Raw genomic sequence first — 17,953 nt, 5'->3', positions numbered from 1 at the left:
CAAGCTGCATAAAACTTAGGGCCCTTCAGGTCTCAAAAGTCCAAGGTCGAGTTGGGTGGGCAATTTTCCAACTTAGGTTTTTAATCAGAGCTTTTTTTTCCCCCTCTCATAGAGAAAAAAAGAAACTTGGATTCAGAAAACAAAGCTTATCAGAGGTAAGTGCTTCATTCACATTAATAAATCTTCTGAGGCTGAGCTGTTGATAGAAGAGGTTGGATTCTTTCTGTGGGCTGAAGTTCCTCTGTGAGGCCGTTTCAGCCAATGGGTTAATGGAGTCATTAAAATATTGCATATTAACACAAACAGATTCCTGCACATTAAAAGTAGAGCACAGGCAAATTGTAACCCCAATTTGCTTTTCCAACTAACATTCTGACTTTTTCGACTATTGTAACACATTGGGTTTGCCAATGCATGGTTCTGGGCAAGGATAGGAAATAGATTCCTCCAAGGATTTTGTTATCAGATGCCAAGTCTTGTTCTTCAGTCACTTGCCAAACAAAGGGAGAGAAGAAAGCCCTAGCATTTTGTAACAGTAACAATAATGTGCATTTATACAGCACCTTTAATGTAGCAAAAATGTCCCAAGGCGCTTCACAGGAGCGTTATCAAACAAATTTTGATATTGAGCCACATAAATAGATATTAAGAAAGATGACCAAAACCTTGGTTAAAGGGTAAACTTTAAGAGTGTCCTAAAGAAGGAGAGAGGTGGGTTTAGGGAGGAATGTCAAGAGTTTAAGGCCCAGACAGCTGAAGGCATGAGTCCCAGTGGTGGGGCAGTTTAAATCAGGGGTGAGCAAGAGGCAGAATTAGAAGAGTATGGGTGTCTCGGAGAGTTGTAGGGATGGAGGAGATTGCAGAGATTGGGAAAGGCGAGGCTATGGAGGGATTTGAAAACAAGAATGAGAATTTTAAAATTGAGATGTTGCCAGACCAGTAGCTAATGTAAGTCATTGAGTACAGGAGTGATGGGTGAATAGGTGTTTGTCCCTTACCAATTATGCCTTATGATAATGACTGACATTGGGATCAGAACTCGTTACATTACATAAGGCAAAATATTTATATTATTTCTCTCTCTAAAAAAAAGTCACTCTTTTCTCTCTCGTTCTCACTTGTTCATGACTGAGATCAATAGTGTTTTGTTGGGTAGGGGTATCAAGGGCTCTGGAGGAAAGATGGGTAAATGCTATTGAAATGCTGATTAACCATATTCTAATTGAATGGAGAGGGGCTCTGAATGGTCTTATTTGTTCATCTGCTCCTGAAGATGCTGGCTCTGAGATTTTTGCCCTCCAATCCTGACCCTTGCTCATCCTTGGTTTTAATCGCTCCAGCATTGCCTGGGCCCTAGAATTCCTTCCTTAAACCTCCCTAACACTCTCTCTTCTTTTAAGATGCTCCTTAAAACCTATCTCTTTGATCAAGCTTTTGATCACCTGTATTAATATCTCCCTATGTGGCTTGTTATTAAATTTTATTTGATAGTGCCCTTGTGAAGAGTCTTACGATGTTTTACTACGTTGAAGGTGCTATATAAATGCAAGTGATTGTTTGCATTTTATGTGACCTATTGTTGCAATTAAATAAATGACATATTTTATCAGTGTTGCATTAGAATCTCTTTGTCTTCATGTTCCCTGCTAACTGTAAAAGAAAGATCACAGTCTGAATATTGTAACATAATTCATCGAATCTCTGAATACCTCATGGTGCTGGGTGGTTGCGTTAATACCCTTGGATGGGGTTGTAATATCACAAGGCGACCAATTTTCATACATTTGGCGGGAGTCTCATGAATTAGATTAAAACCCTCTGCCCTCCAAGTCAGGATTGTGAACCGATGCCATTCTGCATTGCAAATTCCTGATGTTTCTCTTGATTTCTGTGGCTGGAGATAAAGATGAGGCAAGTAAACATTACAATGGTGGTGCTACCCGAACATTTATGACTATATGCTGCAAAAGGAGACCATTTGATCAGTCGTGGCTGTGATAGCTCTTTAGTCACATTCTTAGCCACGCAAATTTTTCCCGACAAGTATTTGCCCAATTCCATTTTGAAAATTATTGTTGAATTTGCTTCCAGTTCAGGCAGTGCATTCCAGATCATAATTCGCAGTTAAAAAATTTTTGCCTTTGTTTCTTTTGCCAGTCACCTTAAATCTGTGTCCTCTGGTTACCGATACTTCTATCACTGGAAACAATTTCTCCTTACCTACTCTATCTGAACCTTTAATGATTTTGAACACCTCTATCAAATCTCCCCTCACCTTCTCTGATCCAAGGAGAACAACCTTGGCTTCTCCAGTCTCTCCACATGACTGAAATCTCTCATCTCTGGTACCATTCCGATAAGCAATGGAAGTCTTCCATTAAAATGATATCACTGCCCTGTTTGAATAAAGGAGGATGGTTAAGGGGAGATTTAACAGGGATGTTCAAAATAATAACAGAGATGTTCAAAATAATGAGGGGTTTGGATCGAATGGAAGAGGCAGTAGCCAGAAGACACAGATTTAAGATAATTAGTAAATGTGGCAGATGGGAAGATGAGGAGAAATGTTTTTACTAGGTCCGTAGAAACAGATTCAATAACTTTCAGAGGGGAATTGAATAAATATTTGAAAAAAATAAAGATTTGCCGGATTGTGGTGAAAGAGGCAGGGAATGGGACTGAAGGAATAGATCTCTCAAAGGGCAGGCACAGACATGATGGACTGAATGGCCTCCTTCTGTACTTTGCAATTCTATGATTCTGCATACATTAACGTTACTTGACCAGCCTCTGTGAATTGTGCCTGTTGCATTTTTTTGGCATCCAAAGACGCCTCTGGTACATGGTTAGCGACTGCAAACAGTCCATTTCGATTCTGGCCGAGGTAGAAGGTTTTGTCTAGTGTACAAAGACCTCCTTTCTCGATGGGGAGGGACTCACAGAGAACAAGAACTGAAAGCTTGATTATGATGCATTATTGTAAATGGATCCATTGCAGAGAAACCGGAGAATTCTCTGTTGACTCCTGCTGTGATCCAGATGGTTTGACTTTACCTTCAGAATGTATTTTAAAATAATATTTCATTGATGTACTTTAATAAATAGGTCAGTGTGTGCTGCAGCCAGATCTAGGCCCCTCGGGGAGAAAGCTGATTTGGTTTCTCAAGTGTGCAGGGCTGTGAAATTAGAGTGACTCTCTTTTCTTTGGGGACATTACATCTGCAAATTGGGACAGATCTGATCACTAAACTTTTTATTATTCTTCAGCAAAGTTCCCTCCCTTTGGTCAGATTGATCCCAGTGAGGAAGTTTGCCTGATTGCTTAATGGGTAAAGACCATGTCTGATTTTGCACCATAGCCAGAGAGACCAGAAGTTCCTTGGTTCTGTTGTTAATTTGTGCCAAGCCATGAAAGGAACAAGAAGATTAAACTTACACTTTTCAAGACTTCAGGGCATCTAAAAATGTCTTACAGCCAATGAGGCACATCTCGAAGAACAGCATGGGAGTTCTCCCTGATGTCCTGGTCAATATTTAACCCTCAATCTAAATCGCTAAAACAGATTATTGGATTACTATCACACTATAGGTGCTCTAGTCCCAATTCTAGAAGGGCAGCACCCCCACAATGGGCCAACTGTTCCATTTCCTGCAGCAGCTGTTTTTCAGTAAAATCTGCTCAATCAGGTTGGGCCTCAGCTGGAGGAGTATGTCCAATTCTGGGCGCCACACTTTAGGAAGGATGTCAAGGCCTTGGAGAGGGGGCAGTGGAGATTTACTGGGCTGGGGGTGAGGGGCTGCAGTTATGTGGTGAAACTAGAGAAGCTGGAGTTGTTCTCCTTGGAGCAGAGAAGGTTAAGGAAAGATTTAAAATTATGAGGATAGAGTAAATAAAGAGAAACTGTTTCCTCTGATGGGGGTGAAGTGGTTGGGGGTTAGTCACCAGAGGAGACACAATTAAGGTGATATGAGAGCAGGGAGCAATTAGAACTTTTTTTACATAGCAAGTTATTGTAATCTGTGGAATGTGCTCCCTGAAAGGTTGGTGGAAACAGATTCAATAATACCTTTCAAAATGGAATCAAATAGACACTTGGAGTGGAAAAGGTTGCAGGTCAAAGGGGAAAGGGCAGGGAAAGTGGATAACTCTTTCATAAAACTAGCACAGGCATGAAGGGCCCCTGTGCTCTAAGATTCTGTGGTTTCTCAGAGTGAGACTGTTCATTAGGAGCAGTTTTGTGTTATAGAAAGGGTCAGGCTGCAAGAGTCTTTAACTCCTGTCATGTAGGATCTTTACAGTCGAGGAGAGGGGAGACTTTCCTCCAGTTAGTCTGGGCTGGGTTTGAACCCTAGTCCCAGAGGTGAACTCATTATATGACAGATTTGCCAAACTCCTGACCCTACGCCACTCCCCCACCCCCACTCTGACTGGCAACTCACTAGCTGCCCATCAACAAAATGGGAAGTCTCTCAAGTTCTACACAATATATTTTCAATGAGATGGTTCTCCTGTGAAGGAAATAAGTAGAATTCATATATATTTAGGACATTATACTTTAGACTTGAGAAAATGGACATAGATTCATGGATAGCCATTTTTACCCAGAAGCCCTCAAACATATACATTGGCAGCACTAGCCTCCCAGCTCTGCTCTGAACTAGAAACAGACGTTACATCATCCGTACCATCCACCAGGTAGCACTGGGCCTCTTTCCTTTTTTGGAAATAAAGAAAAGCTTAATTGTCTTATTCACTAGCAAAGGAAATTTAGGGGAGATTAATGATGGCACAGACTGGTACTATTCCCATTATCTATTAAGAAGATATCCCTAAAATTTAGCTTAGCTAATCAGAATTGGTCATGATCAGACACCCGACACAAAAATAAATATTATCGGAATGCAGTTCTATCCAAGCTGGAAAAGGAAAATACAATTTAAATAAATCTATATTTTTCTATTAAAAGTTTAAAATCACTTTATGAAGGAATAGAAGCAATTGGAAGAAATCAAGAAGGATCTTGGAACATATTATAAGTATACATTGACCAGTTATTGGCTAGCAGTGTTGATATAATAAAACAATTTTAATAGTTAAATAATAGTGAATTTTAAGGGTTAATCAAGAAGAAGGAGTTTAACCAAGGGGGCAGCAGCCAGTGCTGCTAAATGTGATGTAACCTGGTTTTAGAAGGGTATAAATGTTCAAGTTTCCCTTCAGAAAATCAGAGATATTGCCAAAGGGTATTGAGAACCCTCCAATGTTTCTCCGGTTTGTTGAGGGGTTGGATATCTTAAAGCGGACAGCTTTTGTGTCCAATTGCCCATCAACTGAACCACTGGGGGATTTAAGGCAACACATTACTCTGAATATTTGATGGATATCCATAACTAATTTTAACTATAGCATTGTATTTTAAAGCCTCTTTTGCTGGATTCTCTGTTAGAACCAAGACTGTTTTTTAAAAATCTTTTTATAGTCATTAACATTGCGATGTACTTATCCACTTTAAAGTGTATTGCATGTTAAGTAGATCTTAATAAACTTGTAAATAAGCTAGTAAAATATAATGTTTCTTGTAGTCTTCTGTATGCAGTTTAAGAACCCACCTCTCTTGTATTTTCTGAAAGTGGGGAGATACAATTTTTTGAAAAGAGACCCGAGGACCCTTATAATATTCGGGTAATTATAACTTGACTGACAAATTATCCAACAGGTTATCTGGAAGAAGGTAATATCTTTTGATAGTCATCTTCCTTGGAGGAGACATAGTTCACATTATCAGACCCAAAATAAGTGTCTGTGAGGTGGCTACTTTGAGCTCAAGTGAGGGTGATTGTTAAGGGAGTGCTCCCGATCTAGGGTAGTCCCCATTGGGGCTAGAGTTATAATCCACTTCACTGCAAGGAAAGACAAAGCCTGTTATTGAAATCCAAAGACATTGTGAGACAATCACGTCAAAGGGCTTGTCAGAAATATGAATCTGACAGTGTAACGCCTTGGCCATGACAGAGGGGCCCTGATGGCGAGGGTGTTACTGTATTGCTATCACAAGCTGCAGGGGCTTTGGAGCAGCATGTGATGTCAGTGTATGAGAGATGTGCTTATTACAGTGGGATTGAGGTCTCCCAGAGCATGGACAATGGTGTCAACAGTAGAAATTTGTCAAAGAATTTCTTGAGCCACTGAGACGTTTAAATATAGAACTGACTGCAGGAGGGAGTGAGTGGGTGTGAAATGAACATGTGTGTCTCCCTCTGTCTATTATCTGTGTCTCTGTATGCCTGTATACTTCTCTTATTTACAATGATGAACTAAGAGGGTATAACTATCGAGAAAAATTGAACAGATTGTGGCTGTTTTCTCTAGGAAAGAGAAGGCTGACAGCAATCTTTAGAATTATGAAAGGCTTTGATAGAATAGATGTAGGGAAGATGTTTCCACTCGTGGGTGAGATCAGAATTAGGGGCCATAAATATAAAGTAGTCACTAATAAATTCAATAGGAAATCAGAAGAAGTTTCATTACCCAGAGAGTGGTTAGAAAGTGGCACTTGCTACCACAGGGAGTGGTTGAGGAGAATAGCATAGATGCATTTTAAGGGAAGGTAGATAAATACATAGGGGAAAAAAGAATAGAAGGATTGAGTGAGATAAAGTAGGATGGGAGGAGGCTTGTGTAGAGCATAAACACTGACATAGTTTTCCCAAATGGCCTGTTTCTGTTCTGTAAATTCTTGCAACAAGATCCATCTGTGGCTTACTAAGGAGGTTAAGCATAGTATTAGATTAAAAGAAGAGGTTTATAATCTTGTCAAGAATAGTTTGAAGTCTGAGGATTTGGTGTGTTTTAGAAACCAAGAAAAGGCCACCAAAAAGTTGATAAAACGGGCAAAAATAAAGCATGAAAGTTAACTATCCAGAAGTATAAAAACAGATTATTAGAGTTTTAATAGCTAGATAAAAAGGAAGAGAGTAGCTAAAGTAAGCATTGGTCACTTAGAAGCAGAGACAGGTTAAATTATCATGAGGAATGAGGAAAATGCAGAGACATTGAACAAATATTTTTTGGCTGTCTTCACAGTAGAAGACATAAGTTACATACCAGAAATAGAGGATAACCTAGGGGATAAAAAGAGTGAGAAAATTAAGGTAATTAATACCAGCAGAGAAAAAGTGTTGGAGAAGTTTGAAGGACGAAAATCCGACAAATGTCGAAGACCTAAAGGCCTACAGCCCAGGGTTCTAAAAGGGATAGCTGCGGAGATAGTGGATGTGCTGGCTATGATCTTCCGAAATTCCCTAGATTCTGGAACAGTCCCAGCAGATTGGAAGTTAGCAAATGTAACACCACTATTCAAGAAAGGAGAGAGAGAGAAAACCAGGAACTGCAGGCCGGTTAACCTGAGATGAGGAGAAATTTCTTGACTCCAAGGATTGCGAATGCTCCATCATTGAATAAATTTAAGGCTAAGATATGCAGATTTTTGATCTCTCAGGGAATTGAGGAATATAGAGAGCGGGTGGGAAAGTGGAGTTAAAGCTGAAGATAAGCCATGATCGTATGGCGCGCTGGAGCAGGTTCGATGGGCCGTATGCTTCGCTTCTGCTCCTGTTTGTTATACACACACACACACACACACACACACACACGTTTCAACCCGCATTTAGAAAGAAGGGACAAAAGGAAGATGCTTTTAAATGCTGAGAGGGCGATCCCCTGGCTGGAGGGCCCAGAATTATATAAGGAGGTGACCATTTAGGACTGTAACGAGAAGATGTCTCACTCAGAGAGTTGTGAATCTTTGGAATTTTTTTTCCCAGAAGACTATGGATGCTCAGTCGTTGAGTATATTTAAGACTGGGGTGAACAGATTTCACAACATGGGAATTGGACGGGCAAGTGAAGTTGCGGTAGAAGATCAGTCAATGTTTTATTGGATGCTAGAACAGGCTTGAGTGTCCAAATGGCCTACTCCTGCTCCTCCTATTCTTTTGTGCTTATGATGGGACAAGCCTAACAAAACATTGCAGGATATTTTTGTTAATTCAAAGGTGTTTGATTCAAATGATCTATTCATTTAAATCTTTATTTCACACCAAAAATCCAGTACACGTTGCTTTAAATGCAATTATTGAATATTTCAAATTGCTTAGCAAAAAAAAAATGACCAAACTGTATATATTTATATGAAATGTAAGTAGAAGCTGTAAAGAAGAAGCACATTACAGGCGAATCCTGTTGATTCAGTAAATTTTCATACTAAAATGTTTGAATTAACCAGGGGGGAGCTCCCCTCGTCATCTTTGAATCTTACCATGGGATCTGAGAGGACAGACTGGGTCCCGATTTTATGTCTCATCTGAAAGACTGCACCCCCAACGGTGCAGCACTCCTCAGTGCTGCATTGAGAGTGTCAGCCTGTATTTTATGCTTAAGCCTCTGGAGGGGGAGCTGAAACCAGAAACCTTTGGACTCCGAGGCAAGAGAGCTAAGCACTGAGCCATAAAATGCACATAAATGCATATCTGATGAGAAAAGGTTTGGGCTTGGTTGTGATGTCCCCTCAAAATCTAGTCTCATGTGAGGAAACACTGCTTGGCCAAGGGAACAGTGTTGGCAGTGGGATGGGGAGAAAAATATTTTCGAAATGGTTTTGAAGTCCTTAAAATGTTTGAAGTCTGAACTTTCTGTAGTCTTATGAGATCAGTCTGGCCATGCAGAATCTTGGTCACACTGATGCTTGATAAATCTGAAATATAATTTTGCATTGCAATGTTAGCTTCACTATGGAAACGTATAAATGCTAATAGTCCTTTGGTAGTACAGAACTTGAGTATCACTGAGAAAAGAGATATGTTGTTGAAGCTTCTCGTCTTGCACTCATCAGGACAATTCACAAGAAGACTAAAGATAAAGGCTCCTTTCTGATTGCTTTGCAAACTACCAGTCCTCCAAACCGAGCTGACACTACAAAAGTACATTCTTTTTCATCTTCTTTAAGGGAGCATTAATATTGGAGGGGTTCCCAGTTACAAACACAGAACCATCAGATCAATCAGCCATCATCAGGATCAACCAGGAAATAGTCTCTCAAGTGCTCAAGTGGCTGGGAGAGCAGGTGATAAACTGTCCCTTGTCTGTCGCACTGACGGTACTTAGAATTGGAGTGAGATGTGATAGCAAAACCACAGCCAGGGAGATTGATGAGTGATCTTCCTACTGTGGAAATCTTCATGAAAAAACAGCGAGTCAACAAAGAGACAGAGAAGTCCAAAAACAAATAAGACACATCTAGAAAAAAATTAGTTGTCATGTCGACAGCTTCTGGAACTGATGTGATTGGCAAAATTTCAGCGAAGGTGTTCAAAATTGTGCAGGGTTTTGATCAAGTAGATAGGGAGAAACTGCTTCCTCTGTTAGCCAGAGGTCATAAAATAAAATAATTGGCAAAAACAGCCAGGGGGGGAATGATGAGAATATTTTTATGAAACAACTTGCTATGATCTGGAATGCACTGCCTGATAGGATGATAGAAAGAGATTTATTAATGACTTTCAAAAGGAAGTTGGGTAAATAATTGGAGAAAAAATTACAGGTTTCTAAGGAAGGAGCAGGGAAGGGGGACCAAGTGCATAAAATTTTTCAAAGAGCTGGCACAGGCACATTAGGCAAAATGGCCCCATTCTGTGCTGTACAACTTTATAATAATATTTGTTGCAGTATAAAGTGTCAACGATTGAATAATCACCAGTTTGCCACGCAGGAGTTATCCGGAAGAACAATAACATGACGGGACCTGGGAAGCTTCCTAAAGTAACAGAGGATGGTTCTATTGGCAGCCAGCATAGACAGCCACCTAGGGTGAGGTGGGAATGTGGGGAACAAGGAGTAGGTCAGACTCAAAGGAAATATGTAGGGATACATATGGCTGGAGCTGATTGCTGAAGCTGTGTACTGGGAGGCCACAAATGGATATGAAACAAAGGACAAGGATCATAACTACAACTATTTGCATTTATATAGAATCTTTAAGATAGTAAAATATCCCAAAGATGCACAGAAGTATCATAAAATTTAATTTGATACCGAGCCAGTAGGATAGGTGACCAAAGAAGTAGGTTTTAAGGTGCATCTTAAAGGAGGAGGGAGAGTTGGAGAGGTTTAGGGAGGGAATTTCAGAGCTTAAGGCCCAGGCAGCTGAAGGCAGGACCACCAGTCATGGAGCAATTAAAACCCGGGATGGACGAGAGGCCATAATAAAGTGCGGAGATCTCAGAAGGTTGTCAGTCTGCTGGTGTACAGACACGTTATGGAGCTCTTCAGGAACAGAAGTTTAGGGTGCAGGATTTTAGTTTGGTTGCATGGAGGTTAGAATGCAGGTCCAAGGGAATGGGAGCAATAAGAAGAGAGAATAAGGATTCTAGCATGGTATGGGCAGGGGGTGGGGGTGGTTTGCGGGAGGTTGTGGTGATGGAAAGAGCAATGTTACTGAGATTAAGCACAGTGGTCTTGGTGACAGATCAGAGGTGAAGGAAAAAGCTGAGCTCATGATCACACAGTTCCTGAAGTCCTGCACTTTTCAACTTTAATATAAGGTGACAGCTGGGGAGGTTGATGGAACCCAGGCACCAGATGCAAAGGTGTTTCCAAGACCCTGAATAGGCGACATTAGTTTTGCTTAGGTTTCGAAGGAGGAAAGATTTATATTTCCATATTGTGTTTTCCAGAATATTCCAAACCATTTGACAGCCCACATTGTACCTTTTAAAGTGAAGTCACATTTGTAAGGTAGGGAAGCACAGCAGTCATTTTATGCACAGCAAGCTCCCAAAAGCTGCACTGTGATAATCATCGCATAATCTAGTGATGTTGGTTGAGGGATGTATATTGGCAAGAACACTTGGTGAACCCCCATGCTTTTCTTTAGCTAGTGCCAACAGATCTTTGACAGCCACCAGAGTAGGTAGATGGGGCCTCAATTTAACGTCCCCTCTGAAAGATGGTAGCACCAACAGTGCAGCACTCTCTCAGTGCCACACTGGGAGTTTCAGCGTGGATTTTGTGCTTAAGTCTCTGGAGTGGGACTTGAACCCACAACCTTCTGACCGAGGTGTGAATGCTACCCTCTGAACCACTCCTGATTCTCAAAGAGAATGACGCTTTTGCAACTTACTGGAAGGTTTCTGGCTCCTTTTGAGATGTTCCCCAGCTCTCAGGAAACGGGGGAGAAAATTGGACTCTCTAAATAGCCTGGCAGTCACTCGTGTTCCTCCGCATTAATTCCTTTCATTAAATTCTGTAAAACATATTTGATATAATGAAATACAAAGTACCTGCATTTATGCAGAACTTTCATGACCTCAGGATGTCTCAAAGCACTTTACAGCCAATGAAATGCTTTTTGAAGTTTAATCACAATTTTAATGTAGGAAACATAAGAACGAGAGGACACCGTTCAGCCCCTGGAGCCTGTTGCACCATTCAATTAGATCATGTTTGTTCTGTACTTGAACGCCATCTACCTGCTTTTGTTCCATCACCTTTAATGCCCTTGCCTAACAAAAATCTATCTCTGTTTTGGCCAAAAGCATTTGATGTCTCAGTATCAAGGACCTCAGATAGAGGAGGTTTGAGATGCATCTGCCTTTTCTTCTCTGCTGCACTCCTCAGTAAGTGCTCAATCAACACAATAGATCACTTCCATCCTCGGCCGTGGCAGTGGTATTAAATGAGTTGGGAGATTGATTGACCAAGGCGCTGTCTTTCAGGAACGTTCAGAAAAAAACAAAACCTGTTTAACTGTCTCACTCGTCCCTCAAGGTTACCAAGAGAGAGGCGGAATCTGCAAATGGCTGAAAGGAAGATCAGATAGTGGACCATATATCTGGGTGGCAAGGATCTTTCTTCTGAAAATTCCTTTTGGCATTGTGGGATGGCCTTTGTGACAAGCTATTGAAATTCATTGTCTGCTCCTGACCTGCTCAGTCTTCTGTCTCCACAATGAATGAGAGGCAAGAAGACAGCAAGTGCGTTTCGGGTTAGACTCTGGCATAAATCAACTGCACATTCATGCATTTTCTTACTGCAGTGAATAAATATCCAAAGCAGACTGAGCGGTTTAACTTAAAGGCAGATTATATATTCATAGGCACTGGAGTCACAAGATGTTTTATTATTTTTAAAAATTCAAAACTTGTATTTTTTTCCCGATCTAGTCCTTTGACTTCTGCACAGTTTCAATATTTAAAACTGCTAGAATCTGCAGCAAGGAATTTATTTTTTCAGTAATTTGAAAAGAAGCAAAAATATTATTTTACTCTAGTGTTAAGTATGAGATAAAGAAGGGAAAGAACTTACATTTATATAGAACCTTTCACAGACTCGGGACATCCCAAACTGCTTCACAGCCGATGAAGTGTGTTCATTGCTGTGATGTGGGAAATGTGGCAACTAATTTACACAGAGCAAGAAACAGCAATGGGATAATTGCCTGCCAATTATCCAGAAACTGACTCGAATAGCATTACGCCATATAAAATTAAAACATGTTCACCCTGGCATTAAGGTACCACCAATCCGACAATCTCAACCAAGGCAAAAAACATTATTTATGTTTTTATTTAAAGAATCAGGCTTTCTGTGCCCCAAGAGTGAGGGGAGTTTGGATCATGAACCTGTTTTATGCAAGACTGGTGTCAGTTTACCATAAAATCAGGCAGCATTTAAAATGGCAATCCAATCTGAATCCACCCCATTCTCACCTGGCGGGTAAAGTTAAGGCTGTGGCTTTGGCTTCTGGTTGATACTTCAACAACAACTTGCACTTATATAGCACGTTTAACATAGTAAAACATTCCAAGACAATCCACAGGAGCATTTATCAAACAAAATTTGACACTGAGCAACATAAGGAGATATCAGGTCAGGTGATCAAAATAGTTGGTCAAAGAGGGAGGTTTTGAGGAGCATCTTAAATAAGGAGAGAAAGGTAGAGAGTTGGCGAGGTTTAGGGAAGTAATTCGGCATCTTAAAGTCCAAGCAGTTGAATAGCACGGCTGCCAATGGTGGGATGATTAAAAATCAGGAGTGTGCAAGAGGCCAGAATTGGACAAGCACAGTTATCTTGGAGGGTAATAGGGCTGGAGAGGTTTATAGAGATCAATGCCAATGACAGTTTATCTTAGCATAGACGAACACTCTTCTCCCAACTACACCTGAGGACACTGCAGGATTCAATTGTTTAACATCCTTATTTTACACTTGTTTCTATAAAACTCAGGAAATTTATGTTTGTGTTCAAACCAAAGTAGATCTTTTCCATTGTTTCATGTTTAATGCTGGTTGGCCAACAGCAGAAGGCGAAGAATTGAAGGAAACTGGGTTTTGCTTGTGTATGAAGAAAGCAATACAACCAGTGACCATTTTTAACCCTCTCCTTGTTTGGTAAGGCAAATTCAGAAAAAGAGAATGAGTGGGAGTGAGAAAGAGTCTAAGTGTTTGTGAGAGAGTAAGTGTGTGTCTGTGAGACACCCTGTGAGACAATGGGTCTGTGTGTGTGTGTGTGAGATTGTGACAGAGAGCACACCCACGTTCTACGCTCCGTAAACTTCAGGTAATCCAAAATTCTGCTGCTCATGTCCTACCTCACGTCAAGTCCCATTACTCTATCACCCCTGTGTGCTCACTACCCTACACTGGCTCCTGTTTAAGCAGCACCTTGATTTTAAAATTCTCATCCTTGCTTCCAAATTATTCCGCATTCTCATCCCTCCATCGCTTTGTAACTTTCTCCAGCCCCACAACCCTTTGTTTTCTCTATTCTCCTCCACTTCTGGCCTCTTGCACATACTCAGTTTTCATCGCTGCATCGTAGGTGGCTGTGCTTTCAGCTGCCTGGGCCAAAGCTCTGGAATTTCCATCCCCTACCCGTCCCCCCTACCCCCACCCCCACCCCCCAACCCTGCCCAAAACCTCTCTACTTCTCTTACCTGCTCTCCTTTAAGGCGCTCCTTAAAACCTGCCCCTTTAGCTAGGTTTTTGTCACCTGCCCTAATATCTCAGGTGGCTGAGTGTCAAATTTTATTTGATAACACTTCTGTGAAGCACCTTGGGCCATTTTACAATGTTAAAGGTGCTATAGAAACGTTGCGAGAGAGCGTGAGACTGCTCATGACAGATTGGCTCACACTAACAATGTGTGAAAGTGTGTGAGTATGAAAGAGTACAATGGTGAATGTGTGAGAGTGAGAAACTGTGAATGTAGGACAGAGAATGAGAGAGTGTATGTGCCAGAGAATGTGAATGGGAGAGGATTAGAGCGAATTTGAGAGACTGAGAGAATGTGAAAGGGAGGGAGTGAGAGTGAGTGTGCAAGAGTGAGAGAATGTGAAAGGGAGAAGATGAGAGTGAATTTGTGTGTGTGCTCCTTGGGAGCTCAAGGATGTGTTTTGGTATGCCGTGCTCTGGGGCATTTATAGTTAACTAGGTGGCTTCTAGTGGGCATAGTGCACATAGATAGATAACTATGTATGGGACTCACCCATTGGGGATATGGTAGAGGATGACAGGGAGGGAGAAATGGTGCTCTTTTGTATGAGTGATACAGCTACATTGCTATGTACAAAAGCAGTACGTTTAACTCTTTGGGTGCTGCTTTTCATCTCAGCAGCCTCTATCATGTTCTGTTTGCAGTTCTCTATCTAACAGAACAAAAGATAGCTAACATTTAACTAGTCGACAACTGGGGCAGAGTTGAAATTAGCAGAGGCAGAACTTGGGGAATATGGTCTTGCAGATATATGAATATATTGCTCAGGGCTGAAGGATTAAACCTGTTAAACGGCAGAGGTAGGCAGTTAGAATCTCAGAGCATTGAGTTTGTTGTCTGAGGTTATTCTCCATGATGTCCCTCACTCAGCGAGACCGGCTTTTCACTTTCGCATTTTATCAATGATTCAAATGCAAATGTGGGGTCAGGAGATGAGACGGTTCTCACATAAACTTGATTCTCCGGATGAATGCTGCGCCTGTTCGCCATTGTCTGCCAGAGAGAGAGAGAGAGAGGGAGAGAGAGAGAGGGGGTGGAGGGAGAGAGAGAGGGGGTGGAGGGAGAGAGAGAGAGGGGGGGTGGAGGCATAAACCGGGAGATGTGAACTTCAGCAAGAAAATTAAGGAGGCATCTAAGTGATCTGGTGGAGGCAGGAGTGTGACAGGGAGAGGGGCTGGACCAGATGGTCGGGTTGGAAGGGATTTTTTCTCCCCCACCTCGGTTAATAAGCTTCCCTTCGCGTCCGTTTGTCAAAATATTTGCGGCCAAGAGACCAGTTAAAGCAGAATTATAGAATCGTTGGCCTTTTGTGTTGTGACAAAAGAGCGATGCGGTGTGTGTTTCACCCCCCACCACTGACCCCAAAACAGCAGACATGATAAATCAGCCGCCCAGAGTGCTTTCCTGCCAGGTCAATGATTTGTCTCCCCTCTGCCTGACTGCTCTCCCCACCCCCCCGCCCCAGATTCCGCAGTGATGCAGTTTGTGTCTGAGTCGTGATCCTGCGGCTCTGCGCCGCTCCGCACCGGCTCCCGCTATTCTTAAAGCGGAATTATTATTGGAGGTCATCGAGGAATGTCAGTGAAATGAGAGCCAGGGTCAATGGATGAGCTTATATGTCCTGTTTGTCTTTTTTTGGGGGGGGGGGGGGGAAAAACAATGATCAGAGTTTAAAGAATCTGCCGTTTCCGTTATTCATAAATAAATGAATCCAAAGCGAATTGTTGCAAATCATCCAAAAGTCGGATCTTGTCGGAACATGTCAAACAATAGAGAGAGAGAGAGAGTTTAAAAGGGGAATTGGGGAAAGTGTGGTAGTGAGAGAGAGAGTTTAATAGGGGAATGGGGGAAAGTGTGGTAGTGAGAGAGAGAGAGTTTAATAGGGGAATGGGGGAAAGTGTGGTAGTGAGAGAGAGAGAGAGAGTTTAAAAGGGGAATGGGGGAAAGTGTGGTAGTGAGAGAGAGAGTTTAATAGGGGAATGGGGGAAAGTGTGGTAGTGAGAGAGAGAGTTTAATAGGGGAATGGGGGAAAGTGTGGTAGTGAGAGAGAGAGAGTTTAATAGGGGAATGGGGGAAAGTGTGGTAGTGAGAGAGAGAGAGTTTAATAGGGGAATGGGGGAAAGTGTGGTAGTGAGAGAGAGAGAGTTTAATAGGGGAATGGGGGAAAGTGTGGTAGTGAGAGAGAGAGTTTAATAGGGGAATGGGGGAAAGTGTGGTAGTGAGAGAGAGAGAGTTTAATAGGGGAATGGGGGAAAGTGTGGTAGTGAGAGAGAGAGAGTTTAATAGGGGAATGGGGGAAAGTGTGGTAGTGAGAGAGAGAGAGTTTAATAGGGGAATGGGGGAAAGTGTGGTAGTGAGAGAGAGAGAGAGAGAGTTTAAAAGGGGAATTGGGGAAAGTGTGGTAGAGAGAGAGAGAGAAGGGGAGAGGGAGTTAGTGAAATGGTGGGATTGGTGGGGGTGGAGACGGGGAGAATGACCGAGACCCGGAGAGGGGGGAGGGTCAAAAACTGCAAAGTAGAAAAGGGGAGCGATAAAGGCATGAAGATAAGATAGAGGTTGGGAGAAAGGGAGGAACATTTTTTTTAAAAAGCAGGGAGAACCAGAGGGAGAGGATTGAAACAGAGGGGGAGAGGGATGGAGGAAGAGTTGAAGGTATATGAGACCAGAGAGAGAGTAAAGAGGAGGGAGGGCAGAAAGTGATGCAGAGACAAAGATTGAAATCGGGACACGGGAAGAGGGTGGGTTGAAATAGGGAGATGGAGAGAGAGAGAGGGAGGGAGAGAAAGTGAAAACAGAGATGGAGACAGAAAGCGAGCAATAGATTCTGGCATTAATAATTCTCCATCCTCCTGCAATCCAGATAAAGAAACATTGAGAGTGTGTTTGACGGAATGTGAGGTCTGTGTGCGCTGGGATTCGCACCCACTCTGTGTCTCTCTCTCTCTCTCTCGCACTTGCCTGTCTCTCGCTGTTATGAAGAGTCTGGACTGTGATGCAACAGATAAATGGGGGAAATTTGAACTCGGGGCTAAGTGTAAATATAAAGATGAAAGTCAGCCGCGGGGAGGTACCTTTCTTTTCAATTTATACTCCGCTTGTCCACTTTTTTTTAAAAAAAAATCTCTGGGTCATTTCCACCCTCCCCGAGGGTAAGGGCCAGAACTGCGTTTCCTTGAGGGGTGGGGCTCTGATTTTCCAGATGTATGAACAGTTTATTGATCAAGGAACTTGACATTGATGTTGAAGCGATGAAATGCATTAACTGGATAGCCAGATGGATTCTCCCTGCAACTTCCATTTTCACTGTCAGACGACCCCCCTCCCCGCCCCCCCACTCCGAGAGGGTTTTTTGAGGATGGGGAGGGGGCGGTGGTGTTGCCAGGGGGTCTTCACATTAAAGAAATCAAGAGCCGGAGAGGGAATTTTTAACTTCCCCCTCCCTGTCTCTCCAGTTCACTGTAAGGTAGACGCGATGGTTGTGTGTGTGTTTGCTGCTCTGTCTACATTGCAGAATCCTTTTCTTTCTCTTTCAGGCAAATCCCTTTGTTTAACATTAAGTTTCCGCCCCCACCCCCCCCCACCCCCCTCAATTCCCTCTCTCCCCTGAATGTTTAATCTCTGGTGTCACGTTCACGGCTGGAGCTAGTCAGCGAATTAATAAAGTTCAGAATTGCAAAGCTTTGCTTATTGCATTTCATCGATCTCATTGCGGGGCCGTTAACTGAAGGCAGGGAGTTGATGGATGGAGCCTGCTCAGCACTTGGGATTTGTTGGCATTGGGGCTGGAGAGAGAATGAGAGTGAGAGGATGATGGTAGGAGGGGTAAAGGAGAGAGAGAGAGATGGGGGCCCTCGGAGCTGTTGGAGGCTTTGTGTGGGATGAATTATTTGATCTTTGTCTCT

General features: G+C 42.3%; 1 protein-coding gene across 3 annotated transcripts in view; it reads left to right on the top strand.

Annotated features, from left to right (window-relative positions):
• Positions 1 to 17,953, top strand: part of LOC144671341 (uncharacterized) — a 318,999-nt gene that overhangs the window by 154,158 nt on the left and 146,888 nt on the right. For all 3 annotated transcript variants that reach the window (XR_013573914.1, XR_013573913.1, XM_078533193.1), the window contains one exon: positions 113 to 155. The gene's annotated coding sequence lies outside the window, so the exon portion shown is untranslated. The remainder of the gene's footprint in view (positions 1 to 112; positions 156 to 17,953) is intronic.

The sequence above is a fragment of the Cetorhinus maximus genome, chromosome 2 (genome assembly GCF_964194155.1).
Source record: "Cetorhinus maximus chromosome 2, sCetMax3.hap1.1, whole genome shotgun sequence".
NCBI lineage: Eukaryota > Metazoa > Chordata > Chondrichthyes > Lamniformes > Cetorhinidae > Cetorhinus > Cetorhinus maximus.
This window is presented reverse-complemented; position numbering and strand designations above follow the sequence as displayed.